This window comes from Cryptomeria japonica, chromosome 7 (assembly GCF_030272615.1).
Source record: "Cryptomeria japonica chromosome 7, Sugi_1.0, whole genome shotgun sequence".
In the NCBI taxonomy this organism is placed as follows: Eukaryota; Viridiplantae; Streptophyta; class Pinopsida; order Cupressales; family Cupressaceae; genus Cryptomeria; species Cryptomeria japonica.
In genome coordinates, this window is record NC_081411.1 from 363,478,568 (window position 1) to 363,493,435 (window position 14,868).

Here is a 14,868-nt window from a genome sequence, read left to right on the forward strand (position 1 = left end):
AGCACTCCAAGAGGCGTCAATCCCTGCAAATCTAAATACAGACCAATTTCAAGCCATGGTTGGAAATCTAAAGTCATCACCTTGTCTCACTTTTTCCGAAAGTGACAACTCTTCCTTTCAGCAACCGCATAATGCCTCACTCCACATCGAAGGATTTATTAACCAGCATAGGATCAAGCGAGTCTTGATAGATAATGGAGCAGGCCTGAACATTTGTACACTATAGTTGGTCACAGCATTGGGCTATGCGGTCGAATCAGTGGATCCTCGTCAAAAGATCACAATCAAAGCTTATGACGATGCAGAGCGTTCATCCAAAGGAGCTGTGGTACTACCAATTCGAGTGGGCCCCGTGGTAAAGCACATCATCTGTCAGGTTCTGGACCTTCCTCTGCCATACAATCTATTGTTAGGAAGACCTTGGATACATGCCATGCAAGCCGTTCCATCTACCTACCATCAATGTATCAAGTTCCCACATAACGGTGTAGAGATCACAATCCTTGGTGATGCAAATCCCTTTGTGTACTGCCATAATATCAGCCATTAGCCAGAGATTACCGTTCCTAATAATAGAGAAGCCATTTCCTCCACATCATATATAAGTCCTGCCTCTCTTGCCAGTTCAAACACCACCATACCCAAGCAAGAAAAGCTTAAGATGAAAATAGCAGAGGAAGGTCCTGGGGAATACAACTTGAGTCAACTCTTTTGTGTGGGACAGATGCCCACTTCTCCTAGAACACATGGTAAACCACAGCAGGTACTCCAGCAACCACTAATCACGCTAGCATGTGCTTTGACACCTTTCGTTCTTGGAAAGAGTCAAGAAGAAGAGACACAAGATGAGGACCTCGCGGAATGGATCTATAAAGATCCCATCACCACTGATATACCGCGAGTTACACTTCCTATGGATCAGTATGGCAAAGGTCTCCTCATTATGCAACAAATGGGGTATGATGGTCAGAGTGCTTTGGGATATTGCAAACAAGGACGACATGAACCCCTGCTGCCGGAATTAAAACCCAAAAGTAATACAGGCTTAGGCTTTCAAAAAGAGGTCTTTCCTAAACTCAAATTCAAAGGAAAACCCAGAAAACCATTATGTCAACCTATTCCAAAGAAGACACCTTTCATCATTAAAGCAGCATCAAGCACCATACCACTAGCCCCATCGAGGCTCACAACCCCAACGCAACCATCACCAATGCCACTCATCCCCCCAAATTAACCCGTAATACCACCAACAGCACCATTAGCAGCAGCAGCTGTATCAGAATCCGCAGCAGCATCTATGGCACCAGTCGTTCCAGCAGAAGCAACTGAGTCAATATTACCAATATTTCCCGTATCAGATTCTTTCATCCCCATCAACCTTCCTACAACACCAATCACTACAAAGATACATAAACTGATCACACCTGCAGTATTTAAATCAAAGGACATCCCAATATGGTATAGTAATCAGATGCTGGAAAGTGATTCAGAGACCGACTCACATGAATGGGAATTTGATTCGGTACAGCTTAATACTTCAGATGAGGAAGACACATCACCACCTCCACCACGCAAAGACATCCCTGTTTACGAAGAAGCACAGATGAAGACCACTTGGGTTCCTGAACTGGAAACATCTTCCACAGACCCTACGTCTCATCCTACGCCTGATTCTGACAGGGAGAGTACCATTAACAACCTTCACCATAACGTCTTAACCCTCACTGATACATCTAACGCACTTAACCTAATCGATGAAGTAATGCCCATTATCCACCCTGAACTCATCGAATGGAACCAACCAAATCCCCCATGTCTTGACTTCTTCCAAAACGATGAGGCTATCATTGACTTTTTGGAATTAAGGGATAACCTACCAAGCGGGGATCACAAAGCTGGATTCACCATTGAACTTAATAGCGCAGCATACTTCGGGGCGGATGCCAAACCTTTCAGCTGCAAAAATATAACACTAAAACATGGATCTTCTAGTGAAAACCACACTGTGGCACTGTTTGATCCGACAAAAGTAAAAAGAAAGAGCGTATCCAATGGTGAAAACCTCTCTGAGGCGCTTGAGGATGAAGGGTTTGACATTCTCCCTGATAATACACAACAGGAACGATCAACAATTCTCATCGAGGAAACCAAAGAGTACAATGTGGGGACTCCTGAAAATCCTCATATCATACATCTGGCATCTCTTCTCACTCCAGAGGAACAGCCTAAATTTATAGAGTTCTTCCAGAAGCGTCAGATCAACTTCGCATGGTCATATGCAGACATGCCTGGGCTTGATCCTGATTTAGTCATGCATCACCTCACCGTCGCAGAAGGAGCCAAACCTGTCAAGCAGAAGCTTCGTAAGATGCATCCTCAGATTGCAGTGCAAGTCAAAACAGAACTCAAGAAACTCCTAGATGTTGGTTTCATTAGACCAATTGATTATGCTGAATGGATATCCAACATTGTGCCTGTCGGCAAACCAAAAGGGGGCATCCGCATTTGTACTGACTTTAGAGATCTGAATAAGGCATGTCCTAAGGATGACTTCCCCCTACCAAATATCAACATCATAGTGGATCTGACAGCAGGACATGCCATGCTTTCACTCATGGATGGCTTTTCAGGATACAATCAAATAAAGATCGCGCCAAAGGACCAACATAAGACAGCCTTCACATGTCCATGGGGCACGTATTGCTGGAATGTAATGCCCTTCGGTCTAAAGAATGCAGGAGCCACCTATCAAAGAGCAATGACCACCATCTTCCATGACATGATGCATACTATGATGGAAGATTATGTGGATGACTTACTAGCAAAATCACTCACTAGAGAAGGTCATTTGGACATATTAGAGAGAATCTTTGATAGACTGGAACAATACCATGTTCGACTCAACCCAAAGAAATGTGTCTTTGGAGTGACCTCCGGGAAGCTTCTAGGATACATTGTCTCAAGCAAAGGTATTGAGGTCGACCCAGCAAAGGTAAAAGCAATCATGGACATGCCACCTCCAAAGAATATAAGTCAGCTAAGGACCCTACAAGGACGACTTCAATCCATCCGAAGATTCATTGCACAATTGGCCGATAAGTGTCACCCATTTACACATCTGCTACACAAGAACATCCCCTTTCAGTGGGATGCCCGATGCCAGCAAGCATTTCAGATGCTTAAAGACTATCTCATGAATCCACCATTGCTGATACCACCAAATCCAAGTAGACCGTTGTTACTCTATATCTCAGCGACAAGTATAGCATTGGGTGTACTACTGGCACAACATAATGCAAAAGGAAAAGAGTGTGCTGTTTACTACATCTCTCGCACACTAGTGGGCTATGAACTCAATTACACGCCTATTGAGCGAGCTTGCCTAGCAGTAATCTTAGCAGCCACTAAACTGAGGCACTATCTGTTAACAAACAAGGTACAACTCATTGCAAAGATTGATCCACTCAAGTATTTACTCAGCAAAGCAGCATTGACAGGTCGCTTGGCCAAATGGGTGATGATTCTAAGTGAATTTGACATCGAGTATGTAGACCGTAAAGCTATCAAAGGTCAGGTTATTGCAGATCAGTTGGCTGATGCAACTCTCATAGGTGATCATCCTCTCATTTCCAATTTTCCAGATGAAGAGATATTCATGATCACAACAGCACAACCATGGAAACTATATTTTGATGGTTCATACACTAGGCACGGCTCGGGTGCAGGCATTCTGTTTATCACACCTCAGGGTGATAGCATCCCGAAGTCTTACAAGCTCACATTTCCATGCACAAACAACATAGCAGAGTATGAGGCCTTGATCACAGGACTCAGGTTAGCCGTACAATGGAAATTACAAGAACTACAAGTATATGGCGATTCCCAACTAGTCATTCGACAAGCAACTGATGAATATCAGACCAAAGATGATAAACTCATGCCATATAAGCAAATGGTGGACACTCTAAAGACATCATTTATTACTATCACTTTTGAGCAGATACCAAGAGATCAGAATCGAGCTACAAACGCTATGGCTACCATCGCATCTCTCCTAGATCTTCCACAGAATTCAACACGCTACGAGTTCTTGGTCGAACAACTTTGGATCCCCGCTTATGATATCCCCGAATCCGAAATGATATGTCGCCTTGTCGGTTCTGAATCCCCATGGTACGGTGAGTTCTACACCTATCTCCGCAATCACACCCTTCCTCCCAACCAATCAAATAACCAACGTAAAACCTTCATTCGCCAAACTGCTCGATATACCATTATTGCCGAAACCCTATACCGACGCGGTCTTGATGGTACTCTCCTTCGATGTCTGGAACAAGATGAGATAACAAAGGCTTTGGAAGAGGTACATGAAGGAATTTGCGGGACTCACTCAAGTGGTCCGTCACTAGCCAAGAAACTCATGCGAGCTGGATATTATTGGCCATCTATGGAAAAGGATTCCTACTACTTTGTCAGGAAGTGCAAGAAATGTCAAGTTCATGGCGACCTGACACATGCACCAGCACAGGAATTGCAACCAATCACAACACCATGGCCTTTTTGTCAATGGGGCCTTGACCTTGTGGGTAAGATTCATCCATCTTCATCCAATGGCCATAAATTCATTATTACCGCCACCGAATATTTCACAAAGTGGATCGAAGCTGTTCCACTTACCCAAGTCACCGACAAGCAGATTGCCTCATTCATCCTCAACTACATCATCTGCCGATATGGTGTGCCCATGTCCATAATCACAGATAACGGTCTCCCTTTCAAAAATCAGGATGTCCGTGAACTTTGTGAGAAATTTCATATCCAACACCACTTTTCCACCCCCTATTACCCACAAGGCAATGGTCAGGCCGAAGCATCCAATAAAAACATATTCAGGATCCTAAAGAAGACAGTCGATGATGTCGGCCATGATTGGCATGTTCAACTAAATCCAGCGCTATGGGCATATCGAACTAGCATTCGAACCCCTACAGGTGCAACTCCTTATTCATTGGTCTATGGTGCAGAACCTATCTTGCCTATTGAGGTTGAGATACCATCATTACAAGTTTCCTTGCATAATCTGATAGATGACGAAGCATATAGAGTGTCCCATCTTCAGGACTTAGAGTTACTTGATGAGAAACGACAAGCTGCATACAATCACCTCAAAGCCTATCAGCAGCACATGAGCAGAAGCTACAATCACCGAGTTAGACCTCGTACATTTGAGGTAGGAGATCTTGTTCTTCGAGAGAATCCTTGCAACCAACCAAACAGAAAACATCAGGGCAAGTTTGAATCAAACTGGCTGGGCCCATATGTTGTCACTGCTGTATTCGGATCCGGGGCATATCAGTTGGCTACTTCAGAAGGAGAACCGCTCGCAAATCCAATTAACAGCATGCACCTCAAACGGTTTTATACCTAAGCTGTATAGAGCATCAGGCTCCCCTGCATATCAGAAAATACCAAAAACATTCAGAAAAATGTCCTGAAGAAAATACAAAAACATTAAAAAAAAGTAAAGAAAAATCATGCATCCAAACGGTGAACAACCACTCCGGTGGCACCTTGGGTAAGTACGATGGTGAAAACCTGGAAAACAGGCGCCACTCGTAAAGGCTATGGCTCCATTGTCTTTCAGACTTGTTGCGATCACATCTACTTCATACATACATCCATCCATCCAAAAAACATGGCTTGTTATTCCTCTGCAATTATGATAGTACTTCATACATCTTGCATCCCACTTTTTCATAGTCATGTCTAAAACTGGGGGCAACGCCTTTAACCTATTGATGGAAGTGGATTCTACATTGTCTTATGATTCATTAAGTTCTTCATTCAAACAATCATCAAAAATCCAAAAACATTCAAAAATATCTCGCAAAAATACCAAAAACATTCAAAACAATTCAAAATCCAAAAACATCGACAAAACCATTGAAAAATCACACAAAAACATGGCAACACCTTGTACATACCCATCCATGCAGATACCAAAATAAACATTGACAAACTACTCACACAATGACCATTTACCAATCAACCACACAATCAACATCAACAATCAAACTGTCTTCAACAAGGATGCATCCTTCCTTACCAAAACAAAGACAAAAATGACATTTTCTTTGACAAGAAAATTATGTTAAGCTATCAAATACTTGGTTGATTTGTGAGTACAATCGTTCGTTTATCTGTATCAGGATCTTGCAGCATTGTTTTGTATCGTTTGCGCATTACTTCCGATGAAGTACTGGGGCATGTACTAATGGTGTCTATGTGGGAAGTTCACCAAGCTACGTGATCTTATGCAAAATGCAATCATAGATCACTACGGCTTGCTGACTACAGCGTATACCTCGACCATATGAGCATGAACTATTACCAAGGATCCATATTCTTTATTCTTTATGTATATACTGTTTGTTTGCAGGTACAATGCTTTTTCTTTGGTTCTTCCTACCTCATCCAAACTGGATAAAGGTTTTATCTCTTATTACGGTATGCACTTGTCTCAGGATATGATTAGCATAAGATCAAGGAGGACGATCCAAGTCATGCATGAAAGGAGATAATCCTTGTCTGTTCCGCAAGCAATACTCTGGTCAACTTGATCCATTATATCAAGTTGCTTGTATTAACTTGTTATATCAAAATCCATGTAAGAAATACTCTGGTCATCTTGAATCTTTATGTCAAGTTGCTTGTATTTTCTTACAACATTTTAAAGCTCAATGATGAAAAATAAAGCACCATGGATCATCATTCCATCTCATTTGTATATATTGCATTCCATCCATCCATACATTCATAAATAGCTACATATCATTCATACATAGTAATGACAATGGATACTCTATTTTCCTCTTCTTCCATAGGAATGTAATAGGTCCTCCATTTCTTCTATCTAACATTGAACCCCTCCCCACCCTCCCCATCTCGATAATCACCATCACATACCCTACATCGTGTCCCAATCAACCTAATCAAGCCACGTTCATCACCATCCATCTCTAAATAGGAGGGATTGTGTTTCCTATCCTAAGTCATCCAATAAGTCAAGAAAGTTACTCTATCTGCACAGATGCATCGACTCCCACACACCTAGACTATCAACAGATATTCTGATAAAGTATCTTCGGGTCTCAACAGGTAATCGATCATGGTAATCCTAGACTACATCAGGCATTTATCATAATGACCTAGTCTCAATGGGGCTGCTATGATTCACCACAATCATCCATCCCACGCACACACTATCAATTGATCAACCAATCAAACACAATCCAATGGACAATTACATCAATTGTCTAAGTCTCAACGAGTATTTTGCTTCATATACCTTGACTTCATCGGGCAATTACATCAATTGTCTAAGTCACATCAGGTCACTTTGATTCACTTACTCAGACTTTATCATGTCCAAGTGACCAACTGACATCAACTGTCACGCTTTAACTTGACCGGGGCAATTAAACCGATTGCACCAGATTGTCTAACCAATTTTGATCAATTGTATAGCATCAATCCAAACCCCACACTACATCTGCTATGTATCTCTTGCATGACCTCAGGGTACCCACTGGCTTGTTGTTTCTTCATATTCACTCCATTTTCTCCCATTCTTTCATCATTAGTTCTAATTTCTTCTATTCTACCTCCCCTCCACTTTTCATTCTTTTTTGAGAGATCGCCCGATTTTTCAAAAAAAAATAAAAATTCGGCTCATCTCTCGAGGGGGCATACCACCCATTAAATTTACATTTTATGGGACATTTCTTCACACCTATTTTTCTTTATTTGAAACGACGCGATAAACCGCACCGTCTTAAAGAGGGGCAAATGTAGTCACATAAATCTATCCACTTAATTAAATGAATACTTAGTATTTATTTGATTATTTAACCATCAATTAATGAATTAATTAAATTAATATTTAATTAATTCATCTTAACCCTCTTCTCCTATTAATTAAATAAATTATTCAATTTATTTGATTTAATTCACTTAACCAAATTCAGACCATTAAATAAATAAATAAATCATATTTGTTTAATTAAATCTTCTCTCACATTTAAATAAATTAATATTTATTTAAATCCCCCAAAATCCCACCTCTCACATTTAAATAAATTAACATTTATTTAAATCATCTTTATCCTCTACCCACTTGTATTTTCCTACAAATGCAAGTTGCACAATTATTTTAAATAAATAATTTATTTAAATCACCTTTATCCTCCACCCACTTGTATTTTCCTACAAAAGCAAGTTGCACAATTATTTTAAATAAATAATTTATTTAAATCACCTTTATCCTCCACCCACTTGTATTTTCCTACAAAAGCAAGTTGCACAACTATTTTAAATTAATTATTTATTTAAAATCCTATTTATCCTCACCCACTTGAAACCTTTAATGGTTTCCCTTAAAGTATTCAAACTTGATGGCTTTAAAGTCTTCAAACTTGATGGCTTCCTTCTATAGTCTTCTTAAGACTTTAATGGTTTTCCTTAAAGTCTTCAAGCCTTTAATGGTTTCCCTCAAAGTCTTCAAGCATTTTAATGCTTTATCTTCATTTTTCTCATTTAAATAAATTAATATTTATTTGAATATTTATCCAAATGCAAATTACACCATTTAATTGAAATAAATGATTTTATTTTAATTGAAAATACCAAAATTTTTCCCACTTGCATTTTCCTACAAAATCCACTTGCATGCCTAAACCCCTTCTAGAATTTTCTAATCACTTCTAAATAACCTAACCCCTCCTCTAAACTTTGTCACATCCCTAAGCAAAGGGAAGTCACTTCTCAAAGCCTCAAAATCTTTGATAACCATTAAAGGCTTTCAATCTTCAACCACTAAATGTCTCAAAGTCTTTGATAACCTTTGAAAGCTTCCAACCTTCAACCACTTAATCCCCAAAGTCTCCAATAACCATTAATGGTTACCTCAAACCCTCCCACATGGTTAAAACATTTGTTTTGACTCAACCTCTACCCAACCCAAAGGTCTCATCAGGCCATTAATGCTTTGACCATGATTATCTCTTAAACATTTGCACAAAGGTTTATCCTTAGATTAACTCTTAATCCAGTGGGTAATCTTAATTTGGATTTGACCCTTAGCCTCTAGATAACCATGAGGTCTTCTTAGGCCTTTAATGCCTCCAACCTCTTCTCTCAACTCAATCCTATGTTGACACTTGTCACCATTTTATTGGTGCCAATTGTGCACATGGATCCCCAACTTTCAAACTTGGCCCTTGATTAAACCATTCAATCTTAACCCTTCATTTCCCCATTTCTTCTATAAATAGAACCCTTCTCCTCAAGCAAAAAGGAAGCATTTTAGAGTATTGTTGTTATACTGGCATTAGCATAGAGCTTTTTCATAGCATCACTATCTACACTTGCATAGCATTTGCTTATCATATTCAACCATCTTGAATCTCCATATGGCATACATGGCTAGTGCTAAAAGCTGAGAGCTACACTCATTTGAAACTTGGAGAGGAGAGGAACAAAGGAGGAGCAACTATGAGCATCTTGATTAGCTATTTTATTCTATATTTATATGCTTTCTATTTCTTGCTTAATATCTCTCTTGATATGCCTGTTTAGGATAATCTTTTGTTGCTAACACTAATGTTTGTTTCTTGTGCTCTTATGTGTGTTGTCATCAAACAGATTTTCTAATCCTTTTTGCAGAGCATCAGTAATAAATCATTAATTAACTTTTAACTTTTCAATAGAAGCTCATATTAGTAATGGGTAATGGTATGTATTCAAGGATATAAAGCTAATATATTGATGTATGAGGTTATTATTACTGGAAAGTTGATAGAAAACTATTGGTTATCATTCCATTTTATGTTTAGCATGTTTCAGCTACTTTCTTGGTAAGAATTAGTCCTTTTGCTGCTTTTATATGTTTAATACAGGATAATCTTTTAAGAAAAATAAAACAATATTGAAATAAATGAAAGTGAAACTCTAATCATTATCTACACACATCAGACAATCAAGCTACCATTTTCCTACTTTTAGCCCCCTTTAATCAATTTCTACATAAATAAATAAATTTTCTTAAGACATAGCAATGTGACCAATAAAATGCTAGAAAGTAAGACTACTGCATAAGTTCAAGTTGCTAGATAATAGTTTTTGAAAAATAAATAAATGTTGAGGTTCATTACTTTAAAGAGTTTTCTCATAATTTGAAGCATGGAAACAACAAGAAGCTTGCAATGGACGATTATAAATTCATAAATGTAATTTGATAATCTGTAATGGAGTAGGTAAGTGTTGTGACGTTTTCACACATCGCCCCATTGCAAATGGGGACCCTTTCTTTTTTGCTTTTTAGGGTTTGTTTTTTTTTTGGTCTTTTAGGGTTTTGTTAGCTAGCCTTTGCATTTTGAGTGTCGCCCAGGTGATCACATGGATAAGCAAGTCCAGCTTGAGTGATGTCTTGATCCTGAAATTTGGGCTAAGTTTGAAAGTCCTGATCCTGAAATTTGGCTAAGTCTGGAATGTCCTGATCCTGAATTTGACTAAGTCTGGAAACTGAAAAACCTCAAAAAACTAGATTTTGCAATATAACTCCTGGAGGTCTGAAACCACTCTCAAACATCCTGCAAATATATATGGAATATAACTTAAAGTACTTAAATGTTATATTCCATAAAAATTATCCCAATGGAGAGTTCAAAAAGTCAAATTTCGCTCCTGTCCTTCACTAAGGATCCAGAGCGAAAAGCGCTCCTATCCCTCTCCAAGGGTCCAAGGCGAATCGCTCATGTCCCTCACCAAGGGTCCAGAGCGAAAAAGCTTAGTGGAGTCATTCCTGACCTTGTTTGGACAAATTGAGACATCAAAGGCATGAAGGAGGACGTAATCAACCCATTGAAGATAGTTTTGAAAGTTAACAAGGCATAAATGAGCTCATAAAGGCCAGGGCGCTCCTGTCCCTCTCCAAGGGACCAAAGCAATTTTCCCTCAAGACAAGTTTTTGGCAAAAGGAAGGCAAGTTTCGCGTTTGAGGCGGGTGAAGGAAGACGCAATCGATCAGTTGAAGATAATTTTCGAAGCTAGCAAAACACAAGTGAGCTTATAAATGCAAAATCGCTCCTATCCCTCTCCCAGGGACCAGGGTGAAAAACACATTAGCTAACCTTCCTCTCCAAATTCGGACGAATCCAAGTCAAGACGCAAGGTCAAAATGATGTTTAAAAGGTTTCACGGAGGAATGAAGTAACAATGGCCATCAAGTTGATGAAAAATGGCTAGGGCGCTCCTGTCCCTCACCAAGGGACCTGAGTGAAATTTTCAAAATACTTAATTACCTAGCACTGTGAAATACTATTTCTTGCTTCCAGGACTCAAGATGAAGGGGGGAATGATATTCTACGTCTAGAAAGTGATTCAAGGTTGATACGATTAAGAATTTGTGCAATAAACTAAAAGGCGCTCCTGTCCTTCAGTCAAGGATCAAGGCGATATTCATTAAAACAATCATTTCCTTCCAAGACCATGCCAAGGCAAGGTTGTGCAAAGTCAGAAATGCCTTTAAGAAGATGGTGAACAAAGAAATTACCCCAAGAATCAATAATCTTAGGCTCAAATACAAAAATCGCTCCTGTCCTTCACTCGAGGACCAGGGCGAAAATCCTTAGAAGAGCTCGTTTTGTCTTAAGAGGGCAAATTGAACATGCATAAGACGAACAATAATGACCATTGCCTACCTCACAACTTGCATTGGCGATTGGAAAAGACAAAAACAAAGGGCAAAAGGCAAAATCGCTCCTGTCCCTCACCAAGGGACCAGGGCGAAAATGGTTCAAAGGAGCATTCGTTCCAAAAATTGAATAGATCAAACTCAAGATTTCAAGTAAAATGCCATTTTGGACGTCCAAGATGAAGTGTTGAACGTGAAAAACAAGAATTGCAAGGCTAAAGTGTAAGGGCGCTCCTGTCCCTCTCCCAGGGACCAGAGCGATCTTGTTGATGTCCATTATCTTGCCATGCCTAGGCGCCAATATCATCTATGACACATTAAATGCCAATTTCGATAAAACCTTGAAATGTTTTTGAAATTAAATTGACATTTAATAAGTGCGCAAAACATTTAATAATTAATTTATGCCTTTAAAAAATCAAAATTTTAATTATAAAGGCATTTAAAATTAATTATTATTAATTTAAAAATAAAATTGGGGCGCTTGGGGTATTATTTAATGTTTTTATAAAGTCGGCCTCTTCTTTTATTAAATTTTTATTTATTTTTGGCCTATTTTCCAAGTCGGCCTATGGGGAGGTGAAATGGTGAGCGCTCTATATATTTGGGGTGTGTTTTTCATTATTCAAATCATCCACTCATTGTTTCAAGTGTGATTTGGAGGAGCAAGGAAGGAGGTGCGAAATCTAGCTTGTGTGGAGCGAATTTCTACCAAGTGTGGAGACTAAGGAAGGCGAATTTCCAGATCTTGAAGAAGCTAGTGGAAGATGGAGTTCTTTTCCAAGCTAAAGGGGGCACATTTTGCTAAAGGGAGTCTTGATCTACATTTTGCTTAGTGAATTCTCCTATTTTTGCATCATTTTTTAGAATTAATTTCTTAGAGTTTAAAACTCAAGAGGAGGTATGGCGAAATCATCTTGACACCCTTATTCAAGGTTTGATTTTTTGGACATTTTTTGGAAAAATCTAAGTATTACATGGTTAATTAGGAAATGATAACTAAAGATTTATCATGAGGTTTCCTAAATTAAAATCTTGAATCTTCCTTTTAAAGTTTAATTTTTAGATTTCAAGATATATTACTAATTTTGAAATGTTGTGTAGGTATCAAGATGGCGACCCCAAAGTCCGGAGGATCTACAAGTCGGTAGATTCTCATCAAGGACGATCAAGCAAGGACAAGGGCGACCTCCTCCAGCCTAGCATCGACAAGGACGACCTTCTTTGGACTAACATCATCAAGGGCGACTTCTCCAATCCAGTATTCCAAGGCGAGGTACATCAATCGTCCTGCACATCAAGGACACAAGAAGTTAGAGCAAAGGGTTCGTTGAAGAAGCAGATAGTTCCAGATGAATTAATTAAAGCTAGCTTCTCAACAACATCAAGTTGAATATTTACCAAGTTACAAGTGTCAGACGAGGTGGCATCCTAGTCATCGCTCATCCAGTCAGTGTGGTCCACCTCAGCATGTCCAGATTCAATGTACCTAACTCATGGAAGGTGGCACAAACTTCTATGTACCTACCCCGGCTATTCATTGGTCGAATTTTCTAGAGAGGACATGTGTGTAGAAGTTGAGAAAGCCAACTTCACAGACCCCGAAGATCACCTGCATGCAAATAACCTGTCACAGAAAGAAGAGATGGAGACAAACAAGCAAGGGTGCTCTGAAAGCTGAAAAATGTATTCATCCGAGAGAGAGATAAATTACAATGATGAATCCTTATAAAAGGATATTGTGCAACCCTAAAAGAAACCCTAATAGGTAGACATTTAATAATTAATATAATTATTAAATGTCACAAATGCAAACTAAAGTGAAATCTTAAGAGAGGAATAAAGGTAATTTAATCAACATGATTAAATTAAAACCTTTACTCTAACACCCCCCCTTAAGATGAGCAAAAGTGCAGTTACAAACATGTGCAAGAAAGCAAATGTAACTACAATGCAAGAAAGTAAACTTGGGTCCCGGCAACAAGGCCTAATCAGGTACCCAATTACAACCAAATCTCTGTAAAGTGGAGAAATAGAGAAAACCTCATGGGAAAAACTCTACTCCAAAAAGAGATGAAAGAAATAAATGCACTAATAACAGAAAGATAGGAGGTGGATAACATGATACCCCCCATAGACAACTTCTATCATATAAGTACATATACAATGGTCTCCATAGGAGAAAAAGAAAGAGACTAGAAGCCCCCCCCATAATGAAGAAACTCCTGTCGCACATATGGATGCCTGAGGTAGAATCCAGAAAGAGATCCTGAAGCGGCATATAATATTCCTCCCCTTGGGAAGAAATGGATCCAAAGAACGAAGATGAAGAAACCCTGTGAAGAGAGAAGAATCAATCTGTCTCAAGATGTGTGCCATAATAGGATGCTGAAGAATCCCTCTGTCTGAACTGAAACAAAAGATGTCAAATCCAAACTGAACTGAAGACTCAAAAACTGCAACCTCTGAATGCACAGATGATGGTGGGCTAACAACTGGAATATGGCTGTCAACAAAGAGGAGCTGAAAATCCTCAAAGTAATCCTCCAAGTCTGCAATATAGGACTCTACAAACAAAGACGAAATGCCTGCAAGATAAGAATCCCAAGTAGCCATGTCTGAAAGATGTATGATGTCCTGCTTAGCTGAATCAATAGGAGCCAAAGAAGAGGCAATATCAAACTGATCAGGAACAAAAGGAGATGATGTTGATACATATATAATCTCAGTCTGAAGAGTAGGAACTGTGAGACAATCCTCTGATTCATCGGAATATGTAAGGGTGTCTAAATATTGAAGTTCCTTCAAAGTAGCATGATCAAAAGGTGTGTTATCTCTCCAACCAATGGGTACAAGACAAGCTGAAGCAGGATCCTTTGGGAATGGAGAAAGACTGGGGTCTCCATAGATCTCCCAAAGACGTGTCCAAAGTGAGTGAGGACAATCAATGCCCGATATAGCCCACACAGTGTCAGAATCAACACTAGACAAAATAACTCCTACTATGTGATTTGTAATGATATCCCAAGCTAGTTTTCCCTCTAAAGTTGCTGGTTCAGGTATGAGATCATACAAATAAGGCAAAATATTAAGCCACCTACAGTGTGTAAGTATGC